Source organism: Ursus arctos, unplaced genomic scaffold (assembly GCF_023065955.2).
Source record: "Ursus arctos isolate Adak ecotype North America unplaced genomic scaffold, UrsArc2.0 scaffold_2, whole genome shotgun sequence".
In the NCBI taxonomy this organism is placed as follows: domain Eukaryota; kingdom Metazoa; phylum Chordata; class Mammalia; order Carnivora; family Ursidae; genus Ursus; species Ursus arctos.
This window is the reverse complement of record NW_026622874.1, coordinates 51,811,763-51,837,987: the sequence shown is the minus strand read 5'-3', so window position 1 is coordinate 51,837,987 and position 26,225 is coordinate 51,811,763. Positions and strand designations below refer to the sequence as shown.

Below are 26,225 nucleotides of genomic sequence, written 5' to 3'. Positions count from 1 at the left end.
AATTTCCTTGACAAGTTGTGGGGCCTATGGATTGGATTCTTCATAGATTTCTAACATGGAAATGATTCTAAACTGTGACATTTCATTTAGGTGACATTACGGAAGTGAAAAAGAATTAGCTGTACATGCCACCACAAGCGTGTGGCAATAACACAGCTTTCTAGCAGATGACTGTTGAATAACACAGGGAACCAAAAACTCTCAAGTGAAATAAAAGCTCTAAGTGAGAAATTAATAACATATTAGGCCCCCTGTTTCTATCTTCTCAATCTTAACGAGTCCTTATCCCTGGATTACCTAGATTTATTCTGTCCGCTGGATGGAGGAAAGACAATAGTTGAAAGAAGAGAAAGAGTGTTTAGTTATGGCAGTAGTGACTGGCGTAGCCAACAAACCACCAAAGAGTAACTGGTTTAAACATAAGTCCATATAATCCACAATGGGTATTCCTGACTGAAGTGAGTCTCTTTCATGTGGTGATTTGAAGGCTAAGCTCCTTCTATCCTGTTGCTCTCCGACTTCAGTAAATGGCATCCAAGGTTGCCCGTGTCATCTGCAAGAGCCTGTCGAAAGGGGAAGGCTACAGAATATAGTGTGTGGGAGCGTTTTGTGGACCACGTTTGGGGAAGATTCTGTCACTTTTGCTCTGTTTCCATGGAGGAAAGCTCCATCATGTGACCACACCTAACTGGAAGGGTGGCTGGGGAATATGGAGTTGCCATGTGCCAAGGAATAGGAGAAGATGAGTTTGGTGAACTGCTGGCCAGTCTCCACCTTAAGAGGGAAAGATGGGTGCTGACGCAGGACACTCTATAGTATTTTTTTATTTGTTACGAAGGAAACAAATGAAAGCCTTTTTCAGTGATGTGCTGGTAATCTGTCTCTCTGGAAGGTAAAAAAAGAAAAAAAACCCACCGGATTTGTAATGTTTGCTGATCTCTGTGGTGTAAATAGTCCCATGGTGGCTGATTTCAAGCTGTCAACATGACGTCACACAACATGGATCCGAGAAGAGATCCACAGAGTCAGTTCTAGCAAGCTGGAGTACGCCACTCTTGCACCACGTTTTACTAACCAATTCTGAGAAGACACATCTGAGGCAGTGAATGTGCATTTTCCCTTTTGTGCCTGAACTAAGAAAGATTCACTTCAGAGCGGATTCTTTATCATTTAAAAACCATCGATGTCCAGGTCATGTATAGAAGTGTTGAAGCACTGTATTGTGCACCTGAGACTAATATAACACTGTTAACTAACTAGAATTAAAATGAAAACTTTGAAAAAAATTTTAAAAAATTAAGAACCATCAGGGTGCTTGGGTGGCTTAGTTGGCTGAGTGTCCGACTCTTGATCGGCTCAGGTCATGATCTCAGGGTCATGGGATTGAGCCCTGCATCGGGCCCCATGCTCAGTGAGGAGTCTGCTTGAGATTCATTCCCCGAACCCGCCCCCGAGTGCTCGTTCACTCTCTCAAATAAATAAATAAATCTTAAAAAAAACAAAACCACCCATCAATGTGATGTGTTCATATCAATAACAGATGGGGTTATACAGTTTTTGAGTCAGAGAAAAATAGCTCCAAGGGCACAAGGAGTCAAGGCTGTCCATCTATACTGAATCCTGGGTCACTCTCAGGAAAAATTTAAAGCCTCTAGAACAAGTTTCCAAAGAGTGTACCAAGAAGTCAGATGTCACTTCTGGAATTTCATATGATTGTTCCCGTAATTGTTTTCCCCAAAGAGGGAAGGATTTGGAGATGGAATGGATAATGGTGATGAGAGAAAAGAGATGCCAAGGCAGATTCCTTGCTTTCTGTCCGTGCAATGAGTCGGACAGTGGTGTCATTCCCTGTGAGAGAAGCAAAGACGGGATGTGAGCTGGTCTGTGTTTACACAACAACAACAAAAGAACCTCTGGAATTCAGACGGATCCTCAGATCTCAGTTGGTGAATTAAGATTGTTATTAATAGACCAATGGCGGTATAGTCTTCTAAAGTCTCCGCTATTCCTTGTCTACCTTTTTTCAAAGAGTCAAGCCATGTAATGATCAGTTGGATTCGCCCTTACCATTCTGTTTGATCCATGCACATGCCATGCTCTTGAATCAGAGCGCCGTCGTCCAGATGGGAGACCAAGGCGTGCGATGCACTTGGCTTCAGCCCTGTGGTTTTTGCTGTGTGTGGTTTTGTTTTCAAGTGTTAGCGTTCTTCAAGTGTTCAAGATGGAGCACCTCTTGAACTGATGGTGCGGTCTGAGTCTACACTGTAAAGGCTCACGGTTTCCTGTTAGGTGCTTGTCGCTTTGTGTAATTCTGGGTTAGAAGGGTTAGAAAAACATTGGCAAGATTCCAGTCTGTACTTGCTTTTTGGAACACCAGCTGAGACAGATCAAAACCTAAGCATGAATTCAATCTGTAATGCATCGGTTGTAGTCCATTACTGGTTTGTTTGAGGCTGATTGCTATTTTGAGAAAGTACTAAAACTGGTAATGACAGACTCAAGCATTGAGGTTTCTCAAAAAGTTAATCCATTCACTTAGTAAATAATGAGCTGTTCTGGGGAACAGCTCTACTCCTCCCATATTTTTTAATAATGGTGAAAAGTAAGCTGCTCTGAAAACTAACTTTCTTCATGCCAACCTGCCCTATTGGGTTTCTTTTCCCCCTTAACTGCAGTCTGCCAAAAAAAAAAAAACCCAAAAAACAGAACTAGGGCTTGGCACACCGGGTTTGATCAGACCAACCATCAGAATCATAATGTCCTAAGTACAAAGCTCACTAATTGAATTTCATTCACCGGACTGAAATATAGCAGCCAAGACAGAGAACGCTGTCGGCTGTTTTTTATGAGGTCCAGAGTCTAAAGTCATTTTTAAAATGTGAGTGATGCAATTTCTTGTATCTTTCATTTAAAATGCTACTTGGTAAACAGTGTTTCAGATTAGTGTATTTGTAATTTAAATGAAGACAATACATCAAGCTGAATCTGAAAAGAAAGAAGTTTAGGAAATGATTCATTCCTCTTTTTGTATGAGCTACTGTAGAAAATAATAAATAAATAGGTAAGGAGAGAAAAAAAGAAGGTTTGTGGATTTTAAGAGACAAAACCGAACTATTTCTAAAACAGAGACAGTCCCAACAGCTAAGTCTTTGTTTTCTTCAAGCAGACTAATACATTCTGCCTAATTCATTTTTTATTTTCTCTCGGGGTCTGCTTGCAGATTTGCCTCAACAAAGGAAGCATCATGTTACATCTTTTAAATAATTGATGGCTCTCAGTCCAAGCCAGCTTGAAGGAAATTCTGAAAATAGGTACTGATTGAACAAATGCCTCCTTCCTCCTCCCCATTCCCTTCGTGAACACTCCTCAGTCATCTCTTCCCTCCCTCCTTTGCTGCTTTGCCTCCTTCTTGACCCGTAGAGGATGATGATATCATTTGGACTTAGGTTTTATCTACCACTTGGTATCCCTCATTTGTTTCATATCATTTTGTATATTTTATTAAAGATGGGGATACTGTTAATTATAAGCTGACTGATGTAATGAAGAGCTCTTTATTAATCACCAGAAATGTTATGTCATAATCACCACAAGAGATGGTTTGTTGGGACTATAAAAAAATGAGGCTTAGAGCTTGTCCCTCTAAATTCAAAGTATGCTTTCACCAAGAGTCAGGTTGCCCCGGAAGCTGGCTCGGCTGTGGCCTTGCCAACTCCGGCTGTTCTGCAAGTTCAAAGTAAGTTGACCCGTGTTCCTCCCCCCCACCATCCCACAGAGAAAGGCACCTCCATCTTACTTCACTGTTGAGTCATGAGCGATTGTCTACGGCTTGGAAAAACCATTGCTGCTTTAAGGCAGGTGTGGTTGGTAGGGGCTTGGGCTGGTTCACCGTGAACCTGATTCTGATCATGACTTTGTAAGTCACTTTGCTTTCCAAGGCCTCCCTTTCCTCCCTGGTGAAATGTGGGCTTCGGAGTGGATCATCTCCAACATCTAGCCAGCACTGGTATTCCTGCATCCTCCAGAGAGGAGGCTGAACCGCAAGGAAGTTGCACTCCATTGGAGAGCATTAATGTACTCCGACTTGGGGTGAATGGACTCTGTGTTCACTCATAGTTCATCTTTCTCTTTATTCACATTATTTTTCTTTTCTTTTAGTCTGTCATTTACTTCTTCTCTTCTGCTACTTATCCCCTTGCCTTTCCCTTCCTGACTTTCCAACACTACCAGGGTCAGAGTGGGAGGAAAATGATTGGCAATGTGTTAGAGTCAAGAATCTCAGCCTCTTATTTTTAAACTATCCTGCCTTCACAGAAGAGCTTCCTCTGTCAGAAATTGCATCTGAAGGTAGCCAGTGTTATTGAATTTGGGAAGACTAGCTATAAAGTGGCAAGTACTAGGAGATCTAAATCTGGAATTGTAAGTTGGAGCTCACTTTAACTGGGGGAAAGCTTAACGTTGTAGCCATCGCTGAAAAAGCTGTATCGAAATTGATGGATTATTGTCCACTTTCAAAACGGCATCACAGTCTCTGATCTACTCTCCCTTTCAAGGGACATTTTAAAATACCATGTTGCTTACATTGTTCCATATTTCTCTCTTATTATGGCAAGATTGGTGAGGGGTGGGGAGCTAAAGCCCTCTTTGCCCCAAATCTTCCCAATAACCAGTAACTTGTTTGAATATCCCATGCCGGCCTGGGAAAATCTTTTCTGATTGCCTCTATTGAAATCTTGAAAAAAAATCTTCAAATAATCAACCCTATTTAGAACCACAGAAACAACATATGGCAGGGGAAGTTGAGGAATTTCTTCTGTGTATCTTCTATCTGACTGTACTCTAAAGTTATATTCAGGATTAAAGGGAGTATTTGTGTTTTCCCTTTTAAAAACCTACTGCTATCTATTCATTTTTGAGACTATATTATGTACAGGCTTTTGTATGTGTATGTAAGTAGATTACAGGTAATGCCTCCCGAAGATGTAGTCCTAAGGTTTGGGAATTCAAAATGTGCTTTTCTCCAAGGATAGCAGGGCCGTTAATAGTTGGGTTCTACTGTAGTGCTACTACGTTTCAGGAACATTCTGTGCTAAGTGGTTTCTCTTTTTATTGGAATATCCGTTCTTAGTACTGTTTTGGAACCCAAAGAACAGATCTTTCTCCTCTGAAGGTAGGGAGGTAATTCCGTGTGAGCTGACTGCAACAACCTAGAGACTGTTGATGGCGGAAGGTGGTGGTGCAAGTCTTATTGCCCTGGAGTCAGTGACTTGGAGTGAAGGGACCCCGGTAATTTAGTTCTCTGGATTTGCTCTAGAAATACCCTCTGGGGGGCGCCTGGGGGGCTCATTTGGGCATCCTACTCATGATTTTGGCTCAGGTCATGATCTCATGGGTCATGAGATCGAGCCCCACATGTGGGCTCTGGAGCGCTCAGCAGGGAGTCTGCTTCTCTCCCTCTCTCTCTCCCTCACCCTCTGCCCCTCCCTCTGCTTGCATGTGGTCTCTCTCTCTCTCAAAAAATAAAGAAATAGATCTTTTAAAAAATCCTTCTCTGGGATACAGATGCTTCCTCCCCTAACCCCGTGCTATGCAACTATAGTGGGATAGCACCGTTCACATTGTAATCTATGTGTAGGTTGCCCCCTGAAGTTGTGCAATACAAAATCCATGGGAATGTATCGGTAGTTTTTAATCCTGGAATTAATTTTTTTTGTCAGTTCAAGTTGTCCTATCTCAATAATTAATTGAATATAAGCAGTTCCTAGTTTACAAAATAGTGTCCTGTATACATTTTAAAACTGGTTGTTTGTAATTCAGAATATTTCCAGACAGAAAAATTACATAAAAAGTAGTGAGTTTCTGGATTCCTCACAAAAGAATTGCTCACTCACACTGTAACTGAACTTCTAGAAGTTTACAACAATTTTGTTTTCTGTTCTCCACTAGATTACCTGCAGTATTGAATAAGAAATCTTCCACTTGGGTTGATTGTCACCATTTAGAACAGAATTAATCTAGGAAAATGTATAGTGCATTTTGTAGTAAGAGGAGATCATTGAGGTAATGGGACTAAATTCCCATACCCTTCCAGTGCCCATCTGTCTTCCCTCACCCAGGACCCCTGAATGGGACAGAACATGAAATAAAGCCTGAGATATATGTGATAAAGTTGGGAAAGAGTAGGTAAAGAGCTGGATTCCAATTCATCCTTCCCCCCACCTCCCAAGAATTCCCAAATAACAGGATCCCAGTTGCCCACGGGACAATGAGTTCATGTACCTTTGGTCCTAGAAGACTCCACATTTTTTCACGAATTATAGAAGCACTATGCATCCGTCTTTTCTCTCCTTGTAGCAATTTCTAAACACCTTGCACATCACTGAGAGGGAGTTTAGTAGCTAAGGTGGTAATTCTTCCTCCCCAAGACTCTGAAAGCAGGATGTCACTGATGGCTGATGTGAGCTGCCTCCTGTGTGTATGGGAGATCCCAAATAGCATGATCCTGAGTGGAATGCCTCTGCTCCCACAGAAGCTCTGTGTGTGGGATCAAAAGGAGAACTCATTCCAAAAACTGTTATCATAATGTGAACATTATTTTGAATTTTCATTAATTTCAGTGACGGGCTTTGACAAGTTGTGTATTTTAATTGTTAACTCAAAATCACAGCCATGTCGATCATGACCATTGGCAATTAAACACAGATAGCAGCTTCTTGTCTGATGAAATCAGCACCTGAAGGATTTTTGATCCTTCTTTTATAAGATACACCTCATTTTATTGTGCTTTGTTTGATTGCACTTTCAGATACTGTGTTTTTACAGATTGAAGGTTTCTGGCCACCCTGCATCAAGCAAGTCTATTGGTGTCATTTTTTTTCCCAACAGCATTTACTTGATGTCACATTTAGCTAATTCTCACAATATTTCATACTTTTTTGTTATTGTATGTGGTATGGTGATTGGTGATCAGTGATCTTTGATGTTAGTATTGTAATTGTTTTGGGTGTCCACGAACTGCACTCATAGAAGACAGTGAACTTAATGGATAAATGTTGTGTGTGTTTTGACTGCTCCACCAACTGGCCGTTGTCCTTCTCTCTCTCCCCTCTGGCCTCCCCATTCCCTGAGACACAATGTTAAAATTAGGCCGATTAATAAGCCTACAGTGGCCTCTGAGTGTTCAAGGAAAAGTAAGAGTCACACGTCTCTCACTTTACATCAAAAGCTACAAATGATTAAGCTTAATGAGGAAAGTGTGTCAAAAGCTGAGACAGGCCAGAAGCTAAGCCTCTTCGTCCAAATATTGTCAGCCAAATTGTAATGCAAAGGGAGAGTTCCTAAAGGGAATTAAAGGTGCTACTCCCAGTGAACACAGGAATGCTAAGAAAGTAAGACACGTGTCGTTGATATGGAGAAAGTTTTAGAGGTCTGGGTAGAAGACCAAACCAGCCATGTCATTCTCTGAAGCCAAAGCCCAATCCAGAGCAAGCCCTAACTCTTCAATCCTATGAAGGCTGAGAGCGGTCAGGAGGCTGTAGGAGGAAAGTATGAAGCTAGTGGAGGTTGGTTCATGAGGTTTAAGGAAAGAAGCTGCCCTTATAACATCAAAGGACAAAGTGAAGCAGCAGGTGCTGATGTGGAAACTGAAGCAAGTGATCCAGAAGGTCGAGCTACGATCATCTGTGAAGGTGGCTACGCTACCCAGCAGATTTTTAATGTACATAAAACAGCTTTCTGTTAGAAGAAGATGCCACCTAGGACTTTCATAACTAGAGAGAAGTCAGCGCCTGGCTTCATAAGTTCAGAAGACAGGCTGGTTCTCTTGTTAGGGGCTCATGCAGCTTGTGACTTGAGGTTGAAACCAGTGCTCATTTACCGTTCTGAAAATCCTAGGGCTCTTAGGAATTATACCTGCCCGTGCTCTATACATGGAACAGGAAAGCCTGGATGACAGCATATCTTTTTTAACATGGCTTACTGGATAGTTTAAGTGCACAGTTGTGACCTACTGCTCAGGAAAAAGATTCCCTTCACAATATGGGTGCTTATTGACAATGCACCTGGTCACCCGAGTTTTGATGGAGATGAACAAGGTTAATGTTGTTTTCATGCCTGCAAACACAACATCCATTCTGCAGCTCATGGATCAAGGAGTAATTGTGACTTTCAACTCTTATTATTTAACAAATACATTTTATGGGGTGTCTGGGTGGCTCAGTCAATTAAGCATCTGATCTTGATTTTGGCTCAGGTCATGATCTCAGGGTCATGAGATTGAGCCCTGCATGGGATTCCACACTGATAGTGGAGCCTGCTTAGGATTCTTTCTCTCCCTCTCTCTCTGCCCCTACTGGTGCCCCCCCCCCCCCCCGGCTCAGGCTCTCTCTCTCTCTCTTTCTCTTAAAAAAAGAAAAGAAATATATTTTGTAAGGCCACCGCTGCCATAAATAATGATTCTTCTGATTGGTTTAGCAAAATAAATTGAAACCTTTGGAAAGGATTCACCATTCTAGATGCCATTAAGAACATTTGTAATTCATGAGAAAAGGTCAAAATATCACCAATAACAAGTGTTTGGAAGAAGTTGATTCCAGCTCTCATGGATGACTTTGAGGAGTTCAAATCTTCAATGGAAGAAGTACCTACAGATATGGGTAGAAGTAGTAAGAGGCCCAGAATTAGACGTGGAGCCTGAAGATGTGACTGAATTGTCTAACCTCATGACAAAACTTTAATGGATGAGGAGTTGATTCTTGTGTCTGAGCAAAGAAGGTGGTTTCTTGAGATGGAATCTACTCTTGGTGAAAATGCTGAAGATACTGTGAAGATTTGAAATGACAACAAAGGATTCACAATATTACATAAGCTTAGTTGATAAAGCAGAGGCAGGGTGTAGGAGGATTGACCCCAATTTTGAAAGAAGTTCTACTGTGAGTAAAATGTGATCAAACAACATCATGTGCCACAGAGAGATCATTCGTGAAAGGAAGAGTCAATTGATTTGGCAAACTTCATTGGCTTATTTTAAGCAATTGTCTCAGCCACCCCAGCCTTCAGCCACCACCACCCTGACCAGTCGGCAGCCATCAACACTGAGGCAAGACCCTCTACCACAAAGAAATTACGATGATGGTCAGCATTTTTTAGCAATAAGATATTTTTATAAAAGGGTATGTACTTTGTTTTTTAGACATAATGCTATCGCACACTTAATAGACTACATATAGTGTAAACATAACTTTTATATGCACGGGGAAATGGAAACATTCCTTTGACTTGTTTCCTTGCAATTCTTGCTCATTGCCGTGGTCTGAAACCCACCTCCAGTATCTCCAAGGTATATCTGTACCTCTTAAGTTATAAGCTTTCTTTTAAGAAAAATTAACAACCTAAATTAGTTCCCCTCAGACATCTTACCCAGTAGTGTCCATTGGGTGGGTTCTCTCCTAATGTTTCCTTAGACTTACACAAATTATAACTTTTGAACAGGCCTCCTGTGTTCACAGTCCCAGGAAATAAATAGGGTTGAATTCCTACGTTCGAGTCATCTTGTCTTCTTTCTTGCTTATTGAATGTACTGGAGACATCTTCCTATTTTTATTTGCAGAGCACCTTTCTTTCCTGATTCTAGAGTCTATCAGTTTCCAGTCTCCACTGGAAAACTTCTTGGTCTCTGGGCTTAGTAGATCTTCAGCTCTCACTGTCTGCAAGAAGTTCTTTACTAATTATCCCTTTGTCTTCCAGTAATCAAGTCATTCCTCTTCAATATGAAAGCAAATGATCAGAGTCTGAGTCCAGTTGCTTTTCTGTAGTCTGGGGGTATTAAGGTACAGTTGGAATTGAAACCTCAACTTGCTTAATTGTCAAGCATTTTACTTTTAACTTCAGAAAGAAAAGGGCAAAAGCTGTGGGTGTGAAGGGTGTCTTCAGTGCATGTGATTTAGAGCCCCTCTGAGAACCTGCTCATGATGATTCAGGCGTCTCTTTGAAGTGTTCACTCCCCAAAGGCTACAGCGATCACATTCATACCTCAAGGGACGTGAGAGAAAATCTTTCCCTTGATAAACCACACTGGAGTGTGTACTGAAGAAATTGTTACAAGCCTTTCAGTTTTCCACTGCTCACAACCTTCTCTTCTCCTTCCCCCTTCCCTGGGCTGCAAGCCCACAGTGAACTCCCCCGGAGGTCCAAGGGGTCACGTGGTTGCTCTGAAGCGCTGTCTTTTAGAGGAGGGTCAAGATGGAAGAGATGTTCCGTTAAGTCGTGTGGAATCGCCATGTTTGTCCGTCAAGATTGGTAGAAGGTGGATAGTTTCATGAGGCTCCACCTCACAATTTCTCCTGATAAACATTCAACCTCGAACAGAAATGCATTTTGAGGGGCATGTTTGGCTAAAACCCACTGTGGAGTTATTTAAAACAGAAGCTTCACGATTTTCCAGTCAGGAAACTCTTGTGTTTCTCTGCCTGCGCTCTTTTATCTTTTCTGAGGATCAGAGAAATAACAGACCGACCCCTCATATTTGGAGAAGTTCATATATTTTGAGTCTGATGTGAAATAAGTAGACAATCCATTGGTCCCTGTGATAGAATTTCTTTTCCTGCAAGTTATAAATGGGAATTATCATGGAAACTGCTTTGAAACCTTAACCAGAGCATACACTATAAATGAGAGAGGAGCCGAAGATGAATAAATCTGATAAGACTGAGAAAGAAGAAAACTAAGATAAGAAAGGAGGACTGTACCTTAGCTGGAGCGTTAAGATGGCTCTGAGTATATATATAGGAAAATCAAAGACTTGTTAAAGGCAGGGCACGCGAAGCCATAGCTATTAATGTGTGCTTAACTCTATTGCCTGGGAGATTTTATTAAATGCAGTGGCCAAGGAAACTGACCTCACTTTTTTTTTCCTTTTTTGGGTTGGATCCTTGCTCACGTCACATACATGAATAGAGCTGACAATTTACTGGCTCATCAATGAAACAATATTAAATTATGAAGATGTAAGGAAAAAATCCTACGCTAACATTGTTGCCGTTTGAAAGGTAAGCTGTCCCCTACAAGAGTAGGAGATATTAATATTCATTTTGAAAGCTATATAACATAATGCCAGGTGGTGCACCTTATAGGGTTAAGTGGCCTCTTGATGGCTTTGATTGACTGTGGTCCTGGCATGTATCTCATTAGCAACACACATGAAGAGGCTCCCATGTTTCTCTCATTTGTTTTTTCAAATGCAAAAATGTCATTTTTCATGCTTTTAGGGTGTTTTATTTTATGGGATATTCTGACGGATTGGACTTTACTGAGTGTGTGCTGCGGTGATTGCAGGGTTCCTTTTGAAAGGAACCTATTTTTATTGATTTACTGTTTTGATTGTTAAACCTGGCTATCAGGGTCAGACAATTTCTTAATTCTGGTTTTTGGGGATGCACCAGAAGCAAAATACAGTATTTTTCTTAATGTCTTGTCCTGTGCTTACAAAAGGAAGCCTTCTCTTCCTAATTCTGTCTTCTGTGAACTTACTAAAAGTACATGGTATGCTGCCTAGTACCAATTCTCTGCCTAGTACTTTCCCAGTATACCTAGATGTTAAGGCTTTTTCAGTTCGTATTTGAAGGAAAATCAGCCTCCTGTTCTTGGGTACCATCAGTTACTCAATGGTCAGCCAGACCCAGGTCCATCTCTTGCATTTACGAGCCCCATCATAATGACAGTCCCACAGCATCAGAATGTGGAGGGGTTCTTCTGGTGGAAACAGTCCCTGCTTCCATCTGTCTCTCAAATGGGTTCTCAACTCGGGAAAGGTGACATACCTTCGCCCTAAATGGTCAGCTCTTCCGAGGTAATATCAGTGATTTCTTTGTTACCCCCGGAGCCGGCTACAGAGGCTGGCACAGAGTGCGTGCGCAGGAAATCCGTGCGCCCTTGCTGCCAGCGATGCCTCTCCATGCTGCTCGGACCGAACCCTCTGCCGCAAGTCGGATTTTCTGAGCAGCATTCGGCAGATTTTTGCTTCAATGTGGAAAATGGCACTTTAGAAGTCGAATTACCTTTTTCATGGCACCCAAGTTGCTTAATTTGCAAATTGAGAATAATTTAGGCAATGGGAGAATATGTTTCCATGTGTGAAGTGGATTGAAATGAGTTTGGTGTTCTCTCTGCTCCTTCAGCTCAAACTATCATAAAATGGAGTTCTGGCCAAAAATCATTCAGTTATATGATTCCGGGATATCATCTGTTGTTTTGTGTGACACCAGTTTAGTTTTAATTAGTGGTGATACTTAAATCCGGGCTGCTTCTAAACTGCAGTTACGCCCTGCTTTAAGGAACTGGAATGGGCTTCAAATTCATGCTTATGGTGCCTTCGCAGGAAGGGACAGTTATTTGCACTCTAAAAATACCTTGGCTTTATAAAATAATTTATCACAAGATTCCTTTCAATAACCAACTCTCTTAGAGCATTCAAAATATGATTTGATTTGAAAAATCAATGTCTACTCACTCAACTTTTCAAGAACACATCTGCTTTGTAATGCGACGCAGGTGAAGGGAGAAAAACCAAGCGACAAGGAATGAGGGTCTTAAGTGAGCTGAATAGGAATTAATTTTCATTTAGAAAAGAATTTACCTTTCTAGAGTTTCCCAGGGAAAACACCTTCACCTTTATCACCTCCAAAGTACATAAGGAAAAAAAAAGAAGAAAAGCAGGCCAATTTGAGTTTGGAGAAGATAAATCTATTTCTTTGGTGGGTCGCATTCTGCATTATGCATGTGCGTAAAAGTGAGGTTTGCTTTGATCCTGACTATTAAAAGTTTATTTTTAAACTCAGACTGGGCAGGAATCCAGCGATGCTCTTTCCCCCTGCAGCACATCCTGGTTTCAGGTCCTCAGCCTGGCGGAATGCAACTAAGCAGCAGGAAGTAGTTGAAAAGTGTGGAGACTTGATGAGTGTTGAGGGTTTTTTTTTCCCCCTTCTTCCCCTCCATTTTTGAAATTCAAATTGAATGCAATTTTCAGCTCATTTGAGCCAGAATATACTGTTGCTGGGCTTCAGTGGTTCTTAAATTCAAACTCACAGGAGAAAACAGATATCATCTGTCACAGAGGGAGGGAGAGAGAACACTCCCCGCATTTTATTCATGGGAGGCAGAGCTCTAGTAACTAATTCAAACCTTTCTGACTAATCGACTAATCATTCACCAGCAAACTTATCAACTAATCAATGAAAGCTTTAAGACACTCATCTTCGGAAGCCGGGAGCAATTTCCCCCTCCCTTAAAAAAAAAGTCATTGTTCAAGTCTATTTTTGTATTGTTGGGATTTTAATACCTTTTTTGCAAACGGAGACAGAATATCATGGCAATCTTTTTTCTGCCCTTCCTGACAATTTTATTGTTTCCATCTTTAATGTCTTTGTCAATGCTCTTTATTTATGACTAAGGATTAGCAGAAAGCTTACTGCTGGCTAAGTGAGGCCAAAAATTGTGAGTTTTTTCTTCACTGAAGAGACTGCCTGAAAATTAGTCTTCTTTCTTGGGGCATATATAAATACCAATTAAAAGAGGAAGACCCACTCATACAGCCCTTGAGTTTGCAAGTGTGTCTTATCTTCAGGGTGGTTGCCTCAGCAAGGCCTGAGAATGCCTCTCGGGAAACTTCTGCCCTGGATATGTGCCCAGGGAATGCAAATGATTTGAACAAATGATAATCTGAAATCCCTACTCTAATTTCAGAAAGGATGTGATGTTGCAATTCTGGTCCTGAAATATAGGTTTTATGCCTTACCGCTGCTGGTGCTTATCTTTGACTGTTTTAATGCCATCCAGAATTTCCATGAGAACATGAAGTCCATTAGCCTTCTCTCTTTCGCTCTTTTTTTTTTTTTTTTTTGTCAAGGTCTATGAGAGACAATTATGATGCTATTTCAGAGTAAGCAGGAGAAAAACAATTTGCTCCCTAAATATTATCTCTAATGAAATTAGCTCCTACCCATCACATCTGGAGTCTAAAAATGCTTTGCAGTGAGTATATGACCAAGCCATATATATTTATGCTTACGTGTGTCTACATGTCCCCAAGGTGTCCACGAATGTGGCAGCAGGAATTTCTAAACAGTCATTTTCACATGAATAAAGGCGTCAGCGACTTGACCCTCTGAGTGGTAATGTGCTTGTGCCTTTGGCCCCTGGTTAAAAACATGTATTTCACTGCCTTTATCAAAAAGAATACCCTAACTTGCTAACCTATTTTCTCACCTTGTACCTTAAAACTGTGTTGTTGTTTCTTTGACTTCAGTATAAGAAGACAAAAACCTCCCTTGACAAGGAATCCACCTTTTTAGCTAATTTCTAAGTTAGTTAATAGAATTTTAACTTTTCTACTAAAATGTCGGGTCGTTTCAACAGGCATGTGATTACTGAGTGCTCACTATGTGCTGACATTCATTGTGCTAAGATTTGTAACATACAAAATAGTGGCTTTCTAAACCCCAGTGAGGTAGACGTGGGAGATGTTGTATCAGCCTCAATTAGGCAGGAGAAGGTGAAGCTTGAGAAGCCCCCAGGTTCTCAAATGATTCTCCCATAGGCAGCCCCTCTCCTTTTCCTCAGGCAGCAACCACTGGGCTGAAACAAGTGTGATCTAACTCGGAGATGGGAGAAAGGATGATACACAAATAATCCGTGAAAAGGATAAGAAATGTGCATACTTAGGTGCTAAGTGTATCCTATTCTTCCAAAAATGCTGAGATCACCGGGAAGGGGGAGGCAGGTGGGGGCTGCAATCCTGCATTGTAAAGGGGGTAGGCCAGAGGGTCAGCAGAGGGAAGCAAGGAGAGCCCGTTCAGGAGGGAGGAAAGGCTGGACTGGAAGGGAGAATGTTTGAGGTGGGGGCTTAGAGGTATGCTGGAACTTAATCACACTCTGAGGACCAGTTGTTAAATTTCTAGAAATTCAGTGAGCCAGCTTTTATGACATAGGATTAAAAATTAAATGACATAAACTTACAATAAATCCATTCTATTAAAAACAAGAAGTAGTGAATACTGAAAACTTATCACTTCTTAATTATTTCCACTCATGCCTTGCCATCAATCCCCTACGCTCTTGAGGCGTGTCTGTCATGTCTGGGGGGTAAAAGTCTGTGCTGCTCTCATGCGCTGCCCATCTCCTCCCCACTGCTCATACTGTGGTGCCATGTTGGTAGCTTGACGTCAGCCATGGTAAGAGTATTTATTCCACAGAAATTGGCAAGTGCTTTTTTCATTTGAGAGCCGATTATAAAAGACAAACCAGACAAACACAGGGAGTAGGGGCGGGAGCAGGACTGAGGACCTAGAAGGCGTGAGAGGACAGATGCCAGAGGGCCAGGTTACACCAGGACCATGGTTTTCTCTTACTGAAGAGCAGGGCATTACGTTAGGTACACGGTTCCCAGTGATTTAGAAATCATTGGGAGCCATTGGCTATTTTTAACGCATTTTATTATTACTCTAGTACATGTTTGCGATAGAAAACTTGAAAGCAGAATAATAGCTTACACTTCTATAATTCTTGGTATGTGCCCCACACTTTTTAAGGGCTTCAAATATAATAAATCATTTAATCCTGAAAGTAGCCCCATCAAATGCTTGCTATTATCCCATTTTATTTTACTTCATTCAGATTTTATTTATTTGAGAGAGAGAGTGAGCAAGTGAGAGAGAGCTTGAGCAGGGGAAGAGGGAGAAGCAGGCTCTCCACTGAACAGGGAGCCTGACGCAGGACTCGATCCCAAGGACCCTGGGATCATGACCTGAGCCGAAGCCAGAGGCTTAACTGACTGAGCCACCCAGGAGCCCCAACTATTATCCCATTTTAAAATGGGAAGACTGGGTACAGAGAAGTGCAGAAATCCAGCCAAGTAAAGGAGTATGATTCGAATGCAGGCGGTCCACCTAGGAACTCACTCTGCTCTGCTGCTGTTCCATGTAGACATGACATCCGGCGAGGACCCATCACCTGGAGCATTTCTGAGAAACTGAACTGAAAGCAGGATCATTTAGGAGAGAGAAGGGCATTCCTCCATTGTAGACAATTAAAATTGGGGGTGTGGGGAATCTAAATGATAAGCCTCCCCTAGCAAATCAGCTTAGAGAAGGAGTCCAAGCCCAAAATAGAGAGACCCCCTGCGCGCGGATGTGAGAAAATATTCATCATCACATTAAGCAGAGAAAGAAGAGCTTTCGGGAAAAAGCGTTAGGGAGGGAAACAAGAAAAGGAATCCGTGATAGAGAGAATGAGCAATTGGAAAGGGAAGAGAAATATGGGAGGGCATGACGTACGGTGCCATGAAGATAAGGTGGGAAGAGTTTGGGGAAGGAGTTGCTAATCAACAAAACCAAGGGCTTCTGCGAGGTTTTATAACCATACAATTTCTCATCCCAATTGATCACTTTGGGAGTGAAGGGGGTGCTATTAATAATTCGGCCAGGAAACAAACATAACAAGTCAACTCTGATGTGTGGTCACACTAGGTTTGCAAATGGATGAAATGGATAGATTTCTAAGAATTCATGATCATCTGGAAACTATTTCGCTTTGACCAACATTGGCTGAGCCTCTACCGTGAGGAATGCAAAGTGCTAAAGATAAAGATACATATGGCAAAGTTAAAAAAATATTTTGTTGGGGGAAAAACAGAGAAAATTAGTGGATGAAGCATAATCTTCCTTTGCCACACACTCCCAGAAGTAGTCACTATTCACAGTGTATTAATAGCTTTTTCTGCATATTCCAATGGTTATAAAGAGATCTATCTAACTAGTTTTGTTTCCAATTAAAACAATGCAACATGCCACATTTCAGCCTGCAATTTGCTTGTTAAACATATGTATATATCTTTTCAGGTGAGTAAATATTTAGTGTCCTCTTAAGTGGACATATCGTATTTGCCTGTTCTCTTCTTGATGGATATTTTGCCCTTTTTTGGTACTATTTCAGTAATGCTATGCACTTTTTTAATTCTTGTGTTCGCATTTACATAGGAGAGATATCTAGAGTAGAATTGCTGAGCCAGGGTAATTTTACAATAACTGTCAGTGGATTGTTTAAAAATTATATAAAACAGCACTTCTACCAACCTACTACTACTGCCCATTTCCTAGTTAGCCATGATGATATCAGACTCAAATTTTTGGCCAATTTATTATTGGGAAATGATACATTATAGTTACTTTAATTTGTATTTTAAAAATTATTGATGAAGCTGAACATCTTAGTTTTTATTGGTTGGTTGTTATCTTTTTTAGTGAATTTGCATTTTTTTATTCTCCTACCAGTTTTTCTGTTGAAATAGGGATCATTTTCCTTATCTGTTGAAACTTCTTGCACACTAAGAACATTAACCCCTTTTCCCTTCAATGTTACAAAAATCTGTCCCCATTTTATTTGTACCTTTTCATTTTGCTTTTGATTATCATCAAGGAGAAGCGGTTGAATATTTTTTTGTTTTATTTTTTGTGGCTTCACATTTTTCTGTCTTGCCTAGTTTGATCCTTCTTCCTCAAAAGAAAGAAAAACATTATTAATTTTATTCTAAATCTTTTACACATTTTTCCACATAATACTTGATCCTCATAGCTCATAGACTAGTTGTGAAGATGACTGCAAAGTGGGTATTTCCATTTCATTTGGTGAGGCTCTCACTAAGGGATACCCCCAGAGCCGTGAGAACCCCAAGGAGGGCACTTGGATCAGTGGGGTGGAGGGGAAAGAGGGGCACAGCTGGGTTTCCTGACAGGTTGACATCTGAGCTGAACCTTTAAGGCTGAGATAGCAGGGGTATGTAGGGTTCCCAGCTGAGGGAAATGGCAAGATAAGGAGACTTGGACATTTTGAGATGTCAGTATATTTTACAGGACAGGGAAAGAAGGGCCATGTGGTTTCATGGGGGTGGGTCAAGGGAAAGCGTTTTTAATATCAGGGGAGAGCTATTTATCTGAATTTTTCAAAAATTTCACAAAGAGTAGGTATTACTTTATGGCCAGAAAAAGTAATTTTAATCTGAAGAAAATGAAACCTCTGAGCATAGGATTAAAGAAGCTAAATCGTATGTAAGTCAGTAAGGGTAGGAAACACCTCGACCTACAAGATTAGGGATGGGACAGGAGGGACAGGGATCCATGTTTGAGGATTGGGAGGAATGTGCATGCCGTTTTTAATATCCACGTGCCTGGCTCCAGTTACTCTGGGGCCAGATGGTAACAGGTGCCTGCTAACTGGATTTGGCCTTCAGCCTTTCAACTTTCAAGCCTCACTCTGGGCCACTCCAGAGTAATATCCCATTATCTATAATGAGGTCCTTTCTGACTAACTTGGCAGTGAAATTTCCACAACCTTATCTTATCACACACTTCTAGTTTTCACACACCGTCGTGCTCTTCTGCTGTTCACTGAGAAAGCACAGAACCACTATGGGACCTTGTGTGTTTAGCCTACATCCTTCACACTTGCAGTTCCTTCTCTCTGGGACCCCTCCACAAAACTTTGTCAGGCCTACTGGCATCCCACTTTTCCTTTAAGACCAACTTACACATCATCTCTTTTCTGCAGCCTTCTCTGACCTCTTCAGTGAGAAGAAACCTAGGTGTTGAAGTATGCCCTGGCACCACTTAAGACTTATGCTAAGGCAACAAAGTGTAATAGTGTATTTTATAATGATGAACAGTGATATATGTTATAATGACATATACAGTGATGTATAATATATATTCTAGTTATGTGTTCATCCTAAAATGACAAAGTATATAGTGATCATGTTCCTAACTAGGTTGAAATTTCTAGAAGGGCAAGAACCGTGTTCTACTTCTTGGCCATATTCCACTTTAGTATAGAGAAGTCCCATCCTCCCTAAAAAAGGCTGGAAGACAGCACCCATTTGTAGAAACAGACCCATGGATAGCAAAGGCAAGAGAAGGTGAGGGATGAGGGTATGCACAAAATAAATCGAATACAGAGTCATTTCCTTAAAACAAGGGGATAGGAGTTTGAGAAGAGCATAATTCTAAATAAACCTCTGAAGGAAGTGAGCCTGGGAGAGCAGCGGGCACGAATAAGTGGATCACCTTGTACTCATGGCAGAGGGCCCAGATGAAGTTAGACAGAGTGAATTGGAAATGGGCTACATTCACATGTCCCTCAGCATTTGGTGGCCAAAGAGCAATATGGATGCAGAAGAGACCTGAGAAGATGTGAATCAGAAAGAAAGAGTAAGAAGAGAGATTAAAAGTGGCAGGAGAAGAAGAAGGATATTTGTGAAGAGGGAGAAGTGAGTCAGAGAAAAAGGTTCTTCAGAGGGGATGTGAGTCAGCGAGGAAGATTACATAATCAACTTGGCAGAATGTCTGTGAAGTGAGGACAGCAGTGAGGACGTCAATCCTGGACGTAGACAGGAGAGAGATCCAGGGAAGCCATGAGGGGCCTAACAATTGGGGTGAGGTAAGAGTGACACAGTGTGGGTGGGGGTGAGGGGTGTTCTGGGGTAGGGGGAATCAGGCACAGTTTCTGTGAGGACACAGGGAGGATGGTGGCCTAACAGGCAAGACAGTTGTGCTTGGAAAGGGATCACACTTAGCATCTTTACAGCTGAATGGCGTCCTACACCAGGAAGAGACTGGGGAGGTCTGGTTCAGTATTCTCATCTGGCATTTAGGGAAAGAGTCTTAAGTGTTTCATGTCACCTCTGGGCAGGCCTCATCGCAAGCCTCTCTACTCTCCCTCTACTCCAGCCAAGCCAAACTGCTTTACATCCCCCACACCTGGCTGTTTTTTTTCTCATTCACACCTGCATTTCACAGTCTGGAATGTTCTTCTATATACTCTTTGTTATTTGCCTAACTCCTATTCAAATTCCATGTCTCTGCTCAAAAAACATTTATTGAAAGCATCCCCTCCTTGGGAAGGATTACATGTTCCCAAACATTTGTCTGTTTCTTAACTCATATGTTTCTTAACTTGCTTCTTGACTGTTGCTTTCTAGGTTGGAAATTCTTTTATTTTTTTAATATATTTTTTACTTATTTTTTAATATTTATTTGTTTGTTTATTTATTTATTTAGTGAGGCTGTGTGAGCAAGTGGGTGGGGAGGGGCAGAGGGAGAGGGAAGTAGAGAGAATCTTAAGCCCGGAGCCTGAGGTAGGGCTGGGTCTCACAACCCTGAGACCATGACCTGAGGTGAAACCAAGAGTTGCATGCTTAACCGACTGAGCCACCCAGGCGCCCCCTGAAAATTCTGTTTGGTCCCATCTTTGATTACTGTACTGGTCACAGAGTGGCTGACTGGGAAATATCTCTTGAGGGAAGGAAGGAAGGAGAGGGTAGAAAGGAAAGAAAATAGGTAAATTTTTAAAGTTTCACCCCCATTTGTTGACAGAGCCTGCCATGCTTTTTCTGAAACTAAGTACAGTCCGGCTTGATTTAGATGTGACTTGAGCACTCACATACAGATTTGGGTGATTGGGTTTTTCCTAGTAGTTTAACCATTGCTAAGTGGCATTAAGTACATACATGTTGTTTTGCAGTCATGCATCCTCACCACCACCCATCTCCAGAACTTTTTCATCATCTCAAACAGAAACTCTGTACCTATTAAACAATGATTCCTCACTCCCCGCTCCCTCCAGCCTCTAGCATCCACCATGCTACTTTCTGACTCTGTGAAATTTGATTACTCAAGGTACCTCATAAGTGGAACCATACAATATGTGTCCTTTTGAGTCTGGCTTATTCATTAGGTAGAATGTGTTCAAAGTCCATGTTGTAGCATATATCAGAATCTTACCCCTTTCTCAAGGTGCATAGTAGTCCATTGTATGTATATATCACATCTTGTTTTTCCATTCATTAATCGATGGATATGCAGGGGGGCTGTTTTGACAGGAGACCAGTATTTTAAGTCCTAGATACAAAATCTGTCATGTAATCTAGTGCCTGGGGCTGGTCAGTGGCACCAAGGCTGGTAGATTCAAGCAGCAAAGAAAGAGTAGATTGAGGAATCATCCATGTGCATGGCAAAGTCAACAAAAATGTCCAAGCAGATGGAGACTAGACGGGAGGGAGAGGAAATGCTTCCACTGGGCCATGGCAGCCCTGAGGTGAAGAGGGTGATGAAGATGCATGCCATGAATTTCACATGGTAGTAAATCTTGAGAAGTAGTTGGAGAGAGATTCATTTTTCTCCTTCCCTTGTTATCAAAATGGCGGAGGGGAATGAATGAGAAGGGGCAGAACAAAATGAGACATCTGCTAGGAGAAGGAGGGGAGAGCTGGATGAAGATGAAGGGATGTTTGGCTCCATAGGGCACTGGGGAGCCAGTGAAGTCTCAATTCAAAGCTGTTCTACAATTTTCATGTAGGAAGAGCCCTCAGCGCTATGAGATCAATGACTATCTGTTCTATAGTTCATTACAGTCCAAAGAAAGAGATTCCACAGCTACTGTGAGACACCACATGGGTATGTTCAAAACTTTCTTTTCTTCTGCTAGACTAGTTCAGGCCCTTTTCTTCTCCTTGACTTTTCAGTAGTTGGAAGATAATTATTCATACTCATTCCATCAAAATCCCTTACATGCCTGAGTTCTTTCTCAGTTAAAGATTGGAACTGGATTAAGCTCTTTTCCCTTAATGACTTCTCAGTTACAGTTTTCCTAAGCCTTTAATGCCCTTTGAATTGTCTGCCCTAGGTTCTTTCGGGTTAAAGAATAGTCAGATTTTGCCACATCCTGTTTGAAGCTAGCGTTCTCCTTAATGATCCGGGAACTCCATTTTCATCATGCCATTGTCCAGTGTGGCGCTGGCCTTGCCGCAGAGAGAAAGAGTGCCATTATTTTTCTGCAAGCAGCTTGATGAGAGGGGCTCATTAGGGGCCCTGCCCGTCAAGCTCAACCTCTCAGCCTAGACAGAGCCAGTCACTGTCCAAGAGACTGCTGGTCCTGAGATTGTGTTATCTTCTTTTTGGAGGTGTTATTTTTTTTTCTTTCTACTTCAGAAGTCCCACTCGTTGGCCCATTTCAAGTTGCCTCTGATCTTTAACTGCTGCTCCTCGGCCCCTTGAATCCGTCCTTGGGGAGGCTTTCATTGGTCACTTTGCAGAGTCCCCCCAGGCCAAGAAAGCCTCCCTCACTTTGTTCCTACTTAACCCTTGCCCTTCGTGGTGGTGAGGGGCCATCTCCGGCTGCCTCCCTTGTAGTCTGTTATTATTTGCAGGTGATTAGCAGGTGGCTTCTAAGCAAAAAGGAACATTGCCCCAGGCTCCGCTCTCCCATAGGCTCTTGCCATTTTGCTACAAAAAAGAAAAATCGGGCCTTTGAACAGTGTATATATACTATTCATGTCCTTAGAAAGAGAGGAATGTCTATAAAATTTCAGGAACAGTATTAGATTTTATTCCGTTATCAGAGGGCAGAACTATTGGGTTATGGCGCGGATTGCTTTTGGAATTAAAAAGAAGCAGTTGCCATAGCTAGGCATCTGGTCTTTTAGTAAAAGCTTATTTGAAAATTTCTCTCTAGACACTAATCCCCCAACAAGTTGTATTCCAGTGAGACAGAGTGTCCATGAGATAGTGTAATGGGGGCAGCCATTCTTCTTGCAGGGGGAGCGGCTTGGTGACAGCGGCAGCATTCAGCATTCTGCCTGCTCTCTGCTACTCATTGGACCAGATGGAAGCTCCCTTCTCTACCTCCATCCTCCAGCCTTTTTTGTCACCTACGCTGCTACCTTCAGATCCCCAAGGGAAATATTATATGCTTCTTTCAACGTCTTGAGCCACTGTCCCCGGCATTAAGTGAAACATTATACTTTTTTTTTTGGATCTTTGAACTATTGCCTTGAGCATGGTGTCCGGCTCAGCTCCTCTGCAAACCCCCACCCCCACCCAGGAGCCAGTTCATTCACCTGAGTGTTAAATTGCTAGTTTCTCTCCTCTTACTTTTAGTTGGAAAATAAAATTAAAAGCCCATCAGAACTTCCTCTCCTCCCCATCCCATGCCCATAAGCATTACCAAACCGGATTCGAGGGGTGCAGGAACCACGTGAACGGATGTGGAATAATTCTTTTCCATGGGTGTTCTCAGTTTGCCTGGGTGGGAAGCTGGTTGTGTCCAAGTAGCTGGGTGTGTAGCACAACAGGCCAGGAAACAGTTGCTTAGGTCCTTTCACTCTGGATTTAATTCTTGATTCCTTGATGAAGGGGCAGTGTGTCCCTCGGAGCACCTGGCCAGTGTCATCGGTTTCCGTGTTTCCCAGAGGCGCCCAGAGCTGTGGAAGCAGAGTCCCCAGGCCAGGAAGCTGGCACTCTGTATTTTAACAAGTGCCCGAGGTGCCCCTCCGGGTCTGACGATGCTGGGAAACACTGTTCCATTCATTCCTGGCTTTTGCTCGCAGAGGTGTACCGGACCCCGGGGTTGCCTGAGAGGGTGTGGAGTTGTTTGTGTGGCCTTGTTCTCTTGCTTGGCTCGGAATCTCTTGTCCCAAGGAGATCATGAACATTGAACAGCAGGCCCATTTTAAACACACCCGGAGAAGAGGAGGCCTGCTTAAAACAAAAGAAAACAAAACAAAACAAAAAACAATTGAAACAGAAAACCGAAAACAAAAACTGAGGGGTGTGTTCTCTTTTATTTGAGAATAACCTCGGGAGGTACACCGTTGAAATAGTCCTCAGGGCTACTGCTGCTGTCTTGCTGGTCTCAACATGTCTTATATGACAACAGTAATAAAGGCTGTTGCGCCTTCCTGTTTAAATCACAAAACCAAGTGGATTCTTTGTTTCCCTGCATGAGAACTGCATGTGGTTCCTATTCCCTGATGAGGTGGCTCAGAAAAGTGACCTGTTGCGATGACCTGGAAATCTTCTCGAGTATAATCCTCTAGATAGCGGTAGATGATAGAGAAGAAAATCAGGAAGCTTTGACATGTGCTGGGGAGAGCTGCTGGATGTAAATATACATAAGGAAGAGAGTGCACTTTTATTATCTATTGAATAAGGCAGGCCGGGGACCGAGGGACGACTGAAAACAGTATCTTGGGTACATAATTGAGTTTCAGATTTTCTCACCTTACCCCATGTCGCTCTGCTGTTTGCCCAAGTCACATCTCTGCCCTGCCATCAGTAAACCCAGGCTGGGGCTACAAACTGTATCAACAACAAAAAAGCCATGACATGAGCCTTCCGTGTATCTGCTGCCCTCTTTGGATTGCCATAGCAACAATAGTTTTAATTTTGGAGAGCCAAAATGATAACTTGTATATCAGATGTGGCTCACTTTTCCCTGTGGACAAAACTCTGAGTTGAGAGTAGCTTTGCATGTGGATTTTCCTTCTAGGCTGGATTTTATTATCTGCTCTAACAGACGGCTCTTCTGCTCATGGAATGAACCAGAGGAAGCCGAAGTCCTGGCTGAAGGGGCTGCTGGACAGAGGCCCTGGTGGAGACGAGCTGGGACCTTTATGTCTCAGAGGCAGCCTGATGCCCTCATCCCTTGTGAATTTCGGAACCAAGCAAGCTGTGGCTCTCAAGGGCTGCTTTTGGCTTCCCCTGTTGACCAGTGGAAAACCACGCATTAGGACAGAGACTTGAATGAAGTACCATCTGGTAATCATCCTTGACAACATTCAGGATTGTGCTGGGGGTGCTGACAAATAATTCCATTGCAGTAACAGTCATGAGAATACAGCAATCACGGCAGCTCTCCAATCAGAGCTGTGGAGGGAAAAGTCAGGAGACAGCACATCTTCCTATGCACGGACCCTGCCCCCCCCCCACCTTTGTTTCTGGATCTGCTTGCCCCTTCTTTGAAATTCTCCTCCGGCTTGGAGAGGTACCACACCGTATCTAAATATTTCTGGGCTTCCTCATTCTGAAAGCTCTTGCAAAGCTAAGTAATCTTCCCCTTAGGTAAACATAAATCATTGTCTACCTTCTTTGCTCCTTGAGTAGACCTTTTGATACATTCATTAATTATGGCCGCTGCCTGGTGGCGCAGTGATGGCTGAGTCACCGCTGTGAGCCTCTTTCCTGGAACGCCCCCATTTCTGACACTGAGCCCTAAAATCCCATTCCGTGTTTAAGAGGCCATTCTTTGAGATGGATAGCTGGATGGTAGCGAGGAAAAGACATGCCTGCAAAAGGCAACGGTGTGGTCTCAGGAGTGAGGGTAGGAGAGGGAGGACACAGAGGACGTTGATGGAATGATGTTGTCCTTAAACATGCAGCAGCTGTTTCTAATCTCTGGCAACCCCGGAATAAGACCTTGATCCTCTGCTCAGTACATTTGCAACCTCCATCAATAGGCCGGTTCGTCACAATCCCAGCTTTGGAAGGCCAGAATGCCCATGCAGAACTGTTTAGAAATAGGCACCATGGTTCTGCTTCCTAATACTTTACCACATTATTAAAAAAAAAAAAAAAAAAAAAGGTCCCGATTTTTCGTAAATCTTGCTTAACTAATGACACAGTCTCTGTTTTGCTTCCACATTCAGGAAGCTTTGCGGCTATGATTTTCATTTTGGAGTTTAGGCATGTTAATTAAGCCTTTGTTTGAAAGCAGAGGGGTTCTGTTTCTTGTTTGTTAGTTTAATAAGATTTTGTGTTAAGAATGGCACTGAGAATCTGTCAGCATTAGCTTGGCTGCATATGTGTAGCTCAGTGCTTTGAGACTCTTGAAATGTCTGTTTTTAGGACATCAGCAGGGGGCTAATGAAAAGGCTTTGTTGATTTTAACGAATTGCAAGCCACTGTAGCCAAAATAAATATAATCTGCTTTTTGGATTAGTTGTCACAGATGATTTTACCTACTAACAGTGATTAAGGAACCCGAGTGGACCAGAAACATAGCAGCTCTCCAGTGACTCCTGCTAAAATAGCAATAAACAGAAGTAAATAAAGACTTAGGGCATTAGTTATCTTTAATAAACAGTGACATCAAATATACTGCGAGCAGGCGTGAAGAGGTGGGAGTGGGGGTTTAGGGAAGATCGGGGTGTCAAATACCTGCAAGGCACCCCATTGTTTAAAAAAAGCAACAAAACAACTAGCATGCTCGCTGGTAATGTTCATCTGTTGTACTTGTACCTCATTAGGAAGCGGTTAGAAACCCAGAGCCATCTCCTGGTTGCCCAGCGCTCTCTCCAACACCAATCCCAGTCATTGTCATTCTGCTCTCTTCTTCCCGCGGACTCAAGT

At 42.3% G+C, this 26,225-nt stretch overlaps 1 protein-coding gene across 3 annotated transcripts in view; it reads left to right on the top strand.

Moving 5' to 3' along the window:
* The window catches only part of ESRRG (estrogen related receptor gamma), a 605,699-nt gene that overhangs the window by 168,027 nt on the left and 411,447 nt on the right, over window positions 1–26,225 (top strand). For all 3 annotated transcript variants that reach the window (XM_057315051.1, XM_057315052.1, XM_057315053.1), the window contains exon 2: window positions 10,954–11,045. The gene's annotated coding sequence lies outside the window, so the exon portion shown is untranslated. The remainder of the gene's footprint in view (window positions 1–10,953; window positions 11,046–26,225) is intronic.